We start from the raw sequence: 10,951 nt of genomic DNA, 5'->3' as shown, positions 1-10,951 counted from the left end.
TTCTTTCAGCGCCTGAAATGTACAAATGCTGTATCCTCCATTTCTTATCCTTGAAATGATTCTTAAGGCCCACGACTTCAGAAAACCTATCTATCCATGACTCAACTCCTTTCTTTCTTCCCTTTACAATATCTGAACGGTGTTTAAATTGTATTAGCTCATTATCCTATTGAGTTCTCTCATTCTTGGTTTTTGATGTAACTTACCCTTGACCATGGTTAGACTGTAAACTTATTGGAACAATGTTTAGTCTCACTCTTTAGTTATCAGGTATTTCAAAGGGCTTTTTCAATTGGAAATACCTCATGCTAAAATCAACCATATTTTCCATCTCCTTATGTCTGTAACCTCAAGAAACATAACTCTCTGAATAATAACTTTACTAATCTGTTGTACTGAAGTATAATCTAGAAAGTTAATAATGAATAGATGCAAAGTACTATTTAATAAGTGGGAACTCACCAAGGTACACACACAATCAGATGGATTGAGCTAGTCATCAGTTGCTCCACCCATGAGGTGAAGACCAGTTCCACATCCAACTTCCACATCCAACTATGTTCTTGCATTTCCACTTGGTAGGTGGGTGCATTAACCTCGGTGTCTTTCCTGATTCTACAAAGAAATAGACCTTCATTCAGTTCAATTTGTCCTGGGAAGAAAGGTCTGTAATCACTCATTGAGAACATAAAAATTGTCTTATAGGTTCGTATCTATGATTCCTTTAGCCTGTCCTTCTTCTGAGCGTGACTGTGAAAGGTGCCAAAATTGATTCTGTAGAGACCATTTTACCCTCTGAAATTTAGCAACGTTTTCTGATATTTTGGTTAGTCTTGTACACATTGCTGAACATGCCCCATGCTTCTAGGATCTATTCATTACTCATTTTTTTAAAAAGCATCTCTTAAATCCTTAATTAAAACTATTTAGAAGCCATTTTGGAAAGTAAGTGATATAAATTAAATCATCAACATCAGTGCTTTTTTGCGACAGTGCTCTTTTTTTGCTGCCCCTGGAAGTCATTTAGCACCAACATAACACTTTTATCAAGATATGTGTATCCTTTTCTTTTTGCATGGACCCACCCACAAATGATAACAGTAGCAGGTGCGACAAAACATAAAGCCAGAGAATAACATTGAGGAACACTAAGGCTGCAATTGCACACGATTCATTCTGCTTTTCATTGAAATCAATAGCACCTACTTATGAGCAAGACAGCTTCCAATTAGGCTGTGTGAGACTTGGATGCAGGCAAATATCTCATCTGCTCCTTCCCTGTGTTAGCTGGGATTTAGAGCCCAAATTTGGTTGGTTTTTAAAAGGTTTTAAACTTATTATTTTTAATGACTTCAAAACTTGTATCTTCTCTGTTTCATATTTTCATTTTATTTCTGAATTTGCAGCAAGCTAACCAAGATAAGATGGCAAATTGCATGTATAACAAAAGGTCAAATGAGAAGTCAGCAATCAATGCCTATATCAGAAACACACAAAAGTGACCTTGTCCTGAAGTCCCCAAGATAGTTATGCTTTTGAAAGGATGCCTTTAGGAGTCAAGATTCCCATTCGTTAGGGTTTAACCCTTGCGTGCTTTTCTTGCACTTCTACCTATATCTTAGTTTATATACTTGGGTGTTATTTAAGGAAGAGGGGAGAGCAGGGAAGGAAGTCAAGTCACAGAGCAAAAGATAAAAAAATTAAAAAATGCCAAAAGAGACTAGAAGAAAATAAGCCAGAAAATGCTGATTTTAAAATGTATTACAAATAATGTGTGGGACTAAAACTAAACACACAAATATACACACCAAGCCCCAACAACCCTGCTTATTATTACGCACCCAAAGATTTATTATGTTTTCCCAGGTATTATAAAATGTCTGCTTTAAACAAATGGTCTCCCTAGACTTGGGTCAAAAGCATGAATCAGAAGGGGTGCCTCTGAATCTGATTTCAGTGATGAATATGCAAGCTATCAACAGTATGGTAGCTATTTCCAGATGTAGACTGTGAAATACAGGTGTGGGCATTTGGATCTTATTTATCATGTAGATGGTACTTTCAATATGCAGACAGGGTTACCATCTGGTATGATTTTGGCAAAGAGAGCCCAGAAAGAGTAAAAATATATATCCCAGGGTGGTTATTGGGGAGCAGGGGGCCCCCAGCAATTTGCAACTAATGAAATGTGTACAGTATTCTGAAAAAATAACCGCTTGAAAACTGAATACTTTGTGAAGACATTGTGTTTCCTCAAGAGAGAGTAGAGTATTTGCCTGTGACAAACATGCAGATGACACTGTGGTCATCGAAGTAAGATGATGAATTTGCTGCAATAGGATGGAGGCTGTTATGAGCACTTAAAGTTATAGCACTTGAAGTTGAAAATCTTTTAGGGCTGTATTGTTTTGCCTCCACCCACTTCCTTTGACAATAGGACAGAGCTGCTTCCAGAGCTACTCAACGGAGGAGGGTGTATCGGTCGGTTAACACGAACACTTCCCATTCGAGGCTTCAACACTTCAGTTTATCACTTCAGCCATTGGATTTAGGACTAGGACATTAACCAAGAGGATGCTGCTGAAGATAATAATTATTATTAATAATAATTTTATTATTTATACACTGCCCATCTGGCTGGGTTTCCCCAGTCAATTTGATTTGCTTCCAGCACAAATAAAACATAATAAAACTTCCTGATGCAGGGCTGCCTTCAGATGTCTTCTAAAAGTTGTGTAGTTCTTTATCTCCTGATGGCTTTTGCATGGCAAAGGGATCCCTTCCTTCGCTGAAACACGGAGAATGCCATGCTGTGTGGATCAGTGTCATGACCCAGGCCAAAGCAGTGTGCTGATCCATGGTAGTAGTTGTAGACATTGTATGATAACCAATGTTAGTCCTACTCCAGCAGATCCATTAAAATCCATACACTTAAGTAAATTAGTTGGATATCACTCATTACGGTTAGGAGATGAACAGGCTGTTTCGATGCCTTCCCAATGCTGCGTGTAACATGTGATCTAATGCATTATCAGGCCAGTGAACGTTTATGCACACACACAAGACATGCAGAATGATCAGTTTGACGTCAAGTATGAATGCAAAATAGATCTCCCAGGAGCAGCAGAACTTTGTGCCCATGTTCATCCCACCCAATTGCCAAACAGAGACTGGATATTTCTGATGTGTTGACTACACTCTAGTACGAAGGTCCTGGGACAGTAGAACTTTAAAACAGCAGGAGTAAAAGTTGAAGGCTGAACTTCTGAATGTTGGTCGAAGTAATATTTGTATTACGTGAGCGCAGGGTTTTCTTTGGGTGGCTTTACGTAAACAAACTGGAGTCTTGCTGATATTAATGAGGTAGCTTTCTACACCCGCATTGTGTATTGTGATTGGCTCGTGACTGGCTATGGCAGCCCGGGGGCCTAATGTCTTTTACGCTACCGAAGTTCTATAACATTCATTATTCTGTGTCAAGCCAAAATTACCTTGCATGGGCATTGCATAATGTCTGGTATATTAATCATTAGAGATATTTTTGAAGCACTCAATTACATTATGAAGGCTGGGTTATGTTCTTATCTTTCTAATGGTCACATGTAAAGCACCGAGGCCCCCTATTACTGTGTAATAAGAAATGCATACCCGGCAGAATAATGCATTATGCACATCCTCGTCTATAGGACGGAAAAGGTCAGCCAGCAACTTGAATATTTTTGTCCTCTAGATCAATTTCACTTAAAAGAGTTCATTAGAAAGAATGGCTTTATCTTTTCAATATGTCCTAACAGCATGCTATCACTTTACAGAACCAGATTTGAACTATTTTATTCTATTCAAAGCAGAATGAATTACATCAATCTGGCTGAGGCACATTCATTTTGAGGTTATCAATTCAAAAGTGTTTCAGGATACATTTAAGAGGGCCTTTGTTGCCAAGATTTTTTTTAAAAAAATAAAAATAAAATAGCAAATGTTGAAAGTATGCAGCCTACTTACCTTGGAGTAACCCCATCTACTCTAACCAAACTACCTGGGCGATGCATTGCAGTTCTAACTATTTCATATCCTAAGCGAATAAGGACAAGCATTTACTTTCATTTGCAGATTCTGGCATTTCTAGCAGGTTTTGAGTTCATAGAAATTCGCATTTAGGGGAATTCACACTCACTTCCACAAAGCAGGAACCCTGCTGAAAGTGTTAGCGATTAGCAAAAGCTATCCAATAAAAGAAAAGAGAGCCCAAATGTGAACAGCATTGTGTGTCAGGCTTTTTCTTCTTCTCATATTCATTGAAAATGTATACATTCAAAACATTTTTTAAAAAACAATTTTTATTATACAAGAACCATTAAACACTTACCCAGCAGTACAGCTAATGGTCTATGGGCTATCCATTGACCTTAGACATGAGCTTCAGTGTTCAAACATATTTCTTAATGTAACCTCTTCACTGAGATGATTGAGCAGTAGGTATAACAAGGTCTTGATTTAGGTCAATAACATAGCTAAAGAAAGGGATCCATGTTTCTCAGAAGGTGTCCCTTATCATTATGCCTTTAATTGCCCTCCTGTGTCTGGTGAGACCCCCAGACACTGCTGTATCCCAGATATTATTTTCCCATATATTGAGGAGTATTTCAGTCTGGTTCATCCATTGTTGAGCTATCACTAATTGTGCTGCTGGTTCATGGTGGTGCAGGGTGGAGCCCAGGTCTATGTCCAAATACAGTAGTGCTAAGGCAGGATTTGGAAAAAGAGGTTGGCTTGTAATTGCATATATAATGGAGAATACTCTCTTCCATAAGTTTTTTTTTTTAAACATGGGGCCATTCCCACCAAACATGAATAAATGAACCAAGTTTTCCACAACCCTTTAAGCATAAAGGAGAAAGGTAGGGATACATTTTTGCCAGTCTGACTGGTGTCCAATCTCCCCCCCCCGTATAATTTTTTAAATTAATTTTAGTAAAATGTACTTTTCACCCTATGTTTTGTTGTATGTTTGTGTGTGCATTCAGAAGACATCTGAAGGCAGCCCTGTTCAGGGAAGTTTTTAATATGTGACATTTTAGTGTATTTTTCATTTCTGTTGGAAGCCGCCCAGAGTGGCTGGGGAAACCCAGCCAGATGGGCGGGGTACAAATAATAAATTATTATTATTATTATTATTATTATTATTATTATTATTATTATACACACATTTGGGATAACATTCAGCAATGCACCATTTTTATTTTTCAAAAAAAGGGTCCGGCTAACATTAATAGGGAAAATCTGGAACACATCCTATTTTTTATTCTTTATGTTTTGCGTGGAGGGGAGCACTGCGCATAGGCTTCCTTACCTATGAGCCTGGTAATGTGTTTCATTTAGCACTTGCTGCCTTCTTGCCAAGGATGCTGCCTCAGGGCAAACTCTGGCTGTGCTGATTGCTGCTCTCAACTTTCCATTTATTCGTTTTTCAACCTCTAAATGCATACACAGAGGCTTACCAAGCGTATGCTAAGGTTCCAGCACTTCCTTCTCTGAAGGAGACTCGAAAGACTCTTCTTGGACTTTGCACACCGTGGGGACCTGTGAGTAAATGACAGACTCGATTTAAAGAAGAAGAGCTGGCCTCTGGGAGACTTTAAGCAGAGGACCCAATCTGCCTGGCATTTGTGCCTGTGTGTCCCTCCTCCGGTGTGTACACACATGCGTGTGCAGGGCAAAAAGCTGCAGGCTAAATTGCCTGAGAATCCATTGGGGTCTCGGCTGAAGAATAAAAAGTTAACAGAAGCAACTGAGGTACCATGAGCCCCACAGTAGGATGCAGAAGAAGCCAGAAGCTCTGGGTCCTAATGTTGACTGAGAGGAGTTGCAGCTTCAGTTGGGCACACTGGTCAATTTGGGTTCCTTTCTGGCTCCCATTTTTCTATTCTCAAGTTCAGTTCTCCACATTTCATGAACAATCTTGTGCAACTTTATCCTCGGATACACATTTTTGTGTGTGCAATTTTGCCCAATAAAGACATTTCACAAGGCAATTTCCCCCAAATACATTGCATCATCATGAATATAGGCACTTTTATGCACATTTGGCCCTGGTATACGCATTTATGCGCACATTGCTTGGCTGGAGAACTGAGCCGCAAAATCTAGAGAAGTGCAACTTGGAAGGGATAATTGTATCTCAGTTGTTTGTTTTTTTATTGTTTTGGAAAATGTGAATTAGGTGGGTTTGCCTTTAAGTGTGAATGGAGTTTCGCCTCCATTTTAGCAGCAGCTCCGTGATAGAGATGATGGGTTGTATGAAGACGGTCCAAGCTCCATCCTTGGTATCTCCAGCCAGGGTGGGGAAATATGCCTTCTGGAACCCTGGAGAGTCGGTGGCAGTCAGCTGAGTTGGTATAAGGCTGCAAAGGAAGCTTTGACTACATACTACTTTCATTGATCACACTGTTCTGTGGACCACTGGTGGACAAATTGGAGGCAATTGAGAAGAAGACAGGTTCTGGTTGCACCACGCCTGTTGCAACACCTTTTTCTTGGCCCTGTCATTGCTTTTTTAAAGGCTTTGGTGTTGCCTCTTAACAGTGGTTGAATTATGCAGGGAAACTTAAGGGAGTTCTCTGTGAAGTCGACACAGCCCTCCTACTGACCCTGTCTAATTTTAGCCACATCTGCCTTCTAATACAGCACTTAAGGAGGTTTGGTCAAAGGATAGAACACCTGCCATGAACTGGTAATTCTGTTTTAGCTGCTCGGGAGGTTCAAATTCCTTTGCAGCAGCAACTTTCCAGAGATGCTACTTCTAATCAATAGGTCTAAACCACTGTGAAGAGCCAAGTAAGCAGACCCCTGAAACAGAGGCATTGGAAGGGGATGCGGACCGCCCTGGGTGTCATTGCTGAGGGGGTTGACAGTTGGCACACTGCCCACCCACAACTCCCAAGCCTACCCCAAACCGTTGATGTGTGTGGGGGGTGACAATTTTTTTCCGCACCGGGTACCACCTGACCTTGCTACGCCTCTGCCCTGAAATGCTTTTTAAAGGGTGGACAGGCTCCATCTAGTCCACAAGCCATACAGTGGACTCCTGAACTTGCACCCTGCAAGTTCCTTCCTTCATGTAAAGTCAATGGGACCATGTCTGCAAACGTGGATGAGTGACATTCAATTACGTTCATGGGGAATGCAAAAAGCCACTAAGGAGGCAATTTACTGCTCTAGCCCTGTTTGCAATTCTTCACTTGAAATCAATTTTTCATTATATGGGAGAGCAGTATGTTGAGTTGATATATTTGTTCTTGTAATTTGATAGAGTAGCCGGTAATGTGTAAAGCTTGTCTCTAACAGGAGGGGGAAAATGACATTTGACAAACTAGGGAAATGTGGCGGAATTTCTGCTAATAAAACAACATCATGTTTTCTGATGGAATTTCTGAGTTAATGGTGCCAGTTTACACACCCAGCGCTGAAGCTCATGAGCCCAAAATGTTTCGCACGACCCTTTTGCCAGTGTGACCAATCTTGTTACATCTGGCTAAAAAAAATGTTTGCTGACTTCAGGATATGACCTTTTGCCTCAAATACATTCCACCTGGTTTCCCTTAGTATAATGCGTTTGTGTGTGTTACTCAATGGTTGTCGGTGTTATTGTTGCTTTCTTTAAAAAAAACACACCCAACAATCTCAGTTTATTTTGAATTACAGTATCTGATATAATCTATGCATGTATATAAATCTAATATAGGCAACCTAGACATGTAATTTCATTATGTACATTTTTTGAAACTGTTGATTTTATCTGTATTTTGATAAACGTCTACTGTTTTCAAAATTGCTTTTTTGTTACAGCCATACTTCATGTTATGTCCGCTTCATGTTGTGTGTTTTCGTCTCGTGTCCTGTGACGACCCGGAAGTACTGAAATGGGTTATGTCCGGGTTTCACCACTCGCACATGCGCATAAGTGCTAAAACGTGCTTCTGCGCATGCGCAGAAGTGCTAAATTGTGCCGCGCGTGTGCAGACGTGGCACTTCAGCTTATGTCAGTTCTGTGTTACAAATGGGCCTCTGGAACGGATCTCGTCTGTAACACGAGGTTCCACTATATTTATAAAACGATTTCCTCTTTCATACTATGTTCAACTCTCTGAAGGAGAGTTGGCCTAGATGACCCGTGGGTCCCTTCAAACTAATAAGATTCTATGATTCTATGAAAATTAATTTCTTCATCATTAGTTGCAACAAACAAACTGTGCCCATTGCCTGCAAGAAAGCTCTGGTGCTTATTTTAGGACCATGTATTAAGGAATTAAGGAACTGCCTGACTAACGACATGTCACCCCTCGAGTGTATCACATCACTTTCCCTAATGATACGGTCTTGTTTGCACAAAAACTTTGTGTTGCTCAGCTTCTTCCTGCATACGGTGTCTTGCATTAATCATTCACCCCACCTACTGCACAACATTCAGGATGAAGACAAGCAAAGAGAGCACACCCGTTTAACTAAGGCAGGCTGTAGGCCTAAAGTAAACCCACTTAGGCATCAATCCTCTTCACCCCTCCCTAGAAGTAACCCCCACTGAACAAAGCGGGGCTTGCTACTGAGTAAGCATGCACTGGATTGCGATGCATGTCTGACCAACAAGTTTGGCGTTCCGTGCTTGAGAATTTTCTTTGCTCGAATTAAAAAACAAACAAACCTCATTCAGTCTGCAGCATGGCTACTCTTGTAACAATAAAGTTATGCTATATCGTCATTCTAACGGTTTCCATATGTGAGGGTGAATTTTCCTTTGCAACCAATAAAACAATTCTTTTAGCTTGGGCTTGTTTTTAAAGAGGTAAAATGTTCAAAAAGCACAAGATGTGTATAATTAGTCTGAAACTGTCTAAACTGGCGTATATTTTGAGATTGCCCCCCTTTTCTGTCCCTGTCTAATACCATTTCAAGCATTCTATTTCTGGGTGTGTTTGCTGAGAGCTGGGGGGTACTGTCGTATCCTGTACCCTGTGGAATTTTCAGGTCTTCCAAGTTTCCATCTCTGCTTGGCCACAAATCTTCCAGGTCTGTTAGCATGAACAAGGTTAATAGTCTCCTGAATGGATAGATAACCTAGGCAGCAGGCCTGTAAGCAAATGAAATAGCTGCATGTCTCAGATGTGGGCTATGCTATTTGGCCAGCGAAACTCTTAGCTGGAAATGACACACAGAGCATAACGGTGTAAGGTGGTGATCATTTGAGGAATGTGATGGGTAGGGATGAGTAAATCTGTCTATGTTGGTTTCTCTGAGTTTCACATTTTCCAAATCTTCAGTTCATTTCTCCATATTTTGACATCAGATTGACTTTTTTAAAAAGTCCTCATGAAAATTCATCAGCACTTTAGTGCAAAATTCTCTGAATAGGCAAATTTGCATTCCTTTTTGCCTAATACTCACATTTTGCAAAATGTACAGATTGCATTTGTTTGTGTGTTGTTTTCACCAATACGTGCATTTTAATGCACCATTTTTTAACACATTACTTGGTTGGAGAACTGCATTGCAAAATTCAGTTCACTAAGAGCATATTTCAACTAAGGAGGCCTGTCAATGGGAGTCTTGTTCAAGGATTTCCAACCACCTTCCATTGCTTGGTGTATTCCTGGCATGTGCATTTTTTGGAGCATGGCATGTTTACCCTGTGCTGGATGAAGTATGGGTTGTTGTTGTTTTGCATATGCTTGACACATACTGTATCCCCATAGTTCCTTTAGTGAAGGAAGGATTATTCTGTTTCCAATCGTCTGTGGGGCTTGGGACTGGTAGTATGTGCCTCTACCTGACTTATCCAGATTCCAGCACCCCACACTTTCAGTTTAACTGATTGCAAATCTTCTTGTTCTACATAAGGCAATAGGAGAGCTGAAAATAATGCCAATATATTTCACATCTGGCAACCAATGAGCCCCTTTGGTTTCAGATAGTACATGGGTAGACAAATCTAAAAAGCCAAGGACACTAATTTTCACGACCCTCTTGCAGCAGTGGTGGCTCATTTACCAGAAGTAATGCATTTAGCGCCAATTCGGCATTAACTCTGGAAACGTATACTTGATTCTGACCAAACTTAGCCTCCTAGAGCAAAATGTACAACAGGAGACTTAGTTTGGTATGTTTCCAGAGTTAATGCCAAATACTTTATTTCTGGTACATGAGCCTCCATATAGCTGCTAGAGGGCCATGAAAACTTGCGTCCCCAGATTTTAAGACTCATTTACCTATGAACTATAGGAAACAAAAAAATTGGTTGGCATTGCAGCATTGGCAACAGTTGCCAGATGTGAATTCTTTTTTCCAGTTTTCCTGTTAGTCATTTAGCCGTGTCTGACTCTTTGTGACCCTATGGGCCAGAGCACGCCAGGCACTTCTGTCTTCCACTGCCTCCCGCAGTTTGGTCAAACTCATGTTGGTAGCTTTGAGAACACTGTCCAACCATCTCGTCCTCTGTCGTCCCCTTCTCCTTGTGCCCTCCATCTTTCCCAACATCAGGGTCTTTTCCAGGGAGTCTTCTCTTCTCATGAGGTGGCCAAAGTATTGGAGCCTCAGCTTCACGATCTGTCCTTCTAGTTTTCCTACCCCACTATAATAATGAATATAACCTTTACATCCCATGCTGTGTATCTTGAATCTCCTTTCTGGCTGTGGGCAAATAACATCAGCAGACCTCACTTGGCACTGTTGGTCATTGCCAAGGTAGCCCTTCTTCCAGCTCCTGCCAAAGGTTTGCATGTAAGGTCATGGTGGTAAAACATTTCTTTTCAACTGAATGTGTCTTAGAACTATAATGCTAGAAATATGCAACCATCCTTAGCAATTTTGCCCATGCAACAGAAGAACCTATCCTGCTATATATATTTTTAAGCATCAGAAAGCTGGAAGAACCACTAGGCCTCTAGGGTGCTGTTGGTTT

The 10,951-nt window shown here is 40.6% G+C and overlaps 1 long non-coding RNA gene across 2 annotated transcripts in view; it reads right to left on the bottom strand.

Moving 5' to 3' along the window:
* Positions 1–321: 321 nt before the first annotated feature.
* The window catches only part of LOC309371551, a 42,186-nt gene continuing 31,556 nt past the window's right edge, over positions 322–10,951 (bottom strand). For both annotated transcript variants that reach the window (XR_014169185.1, XR_014169186.1), the window contains exon 7: positions 322–615. This is a non-coding gene — a long non-coding RNA (uncharacterized lncRNA). The remainder of the gene's footprint in view (positions 616–10,951) is intronic.

The sequence above is a fragment of the Podarcis melisellensis genome (genome assembly GCF_964234715.1).
Source record: "Podarcis melisellensis genome assembly, chromosome: 6".
In the NCBI taxonomy this organism is placed as follows: Eukaryota; Metazoa; Chordata; class Lepidosauria; order Squamata; family Lacertidae; genus Podarcis; species Podarcis melisellensis.
This window is presented reverse-complemented; position numbering and strand designations above follow the sequence as displayed.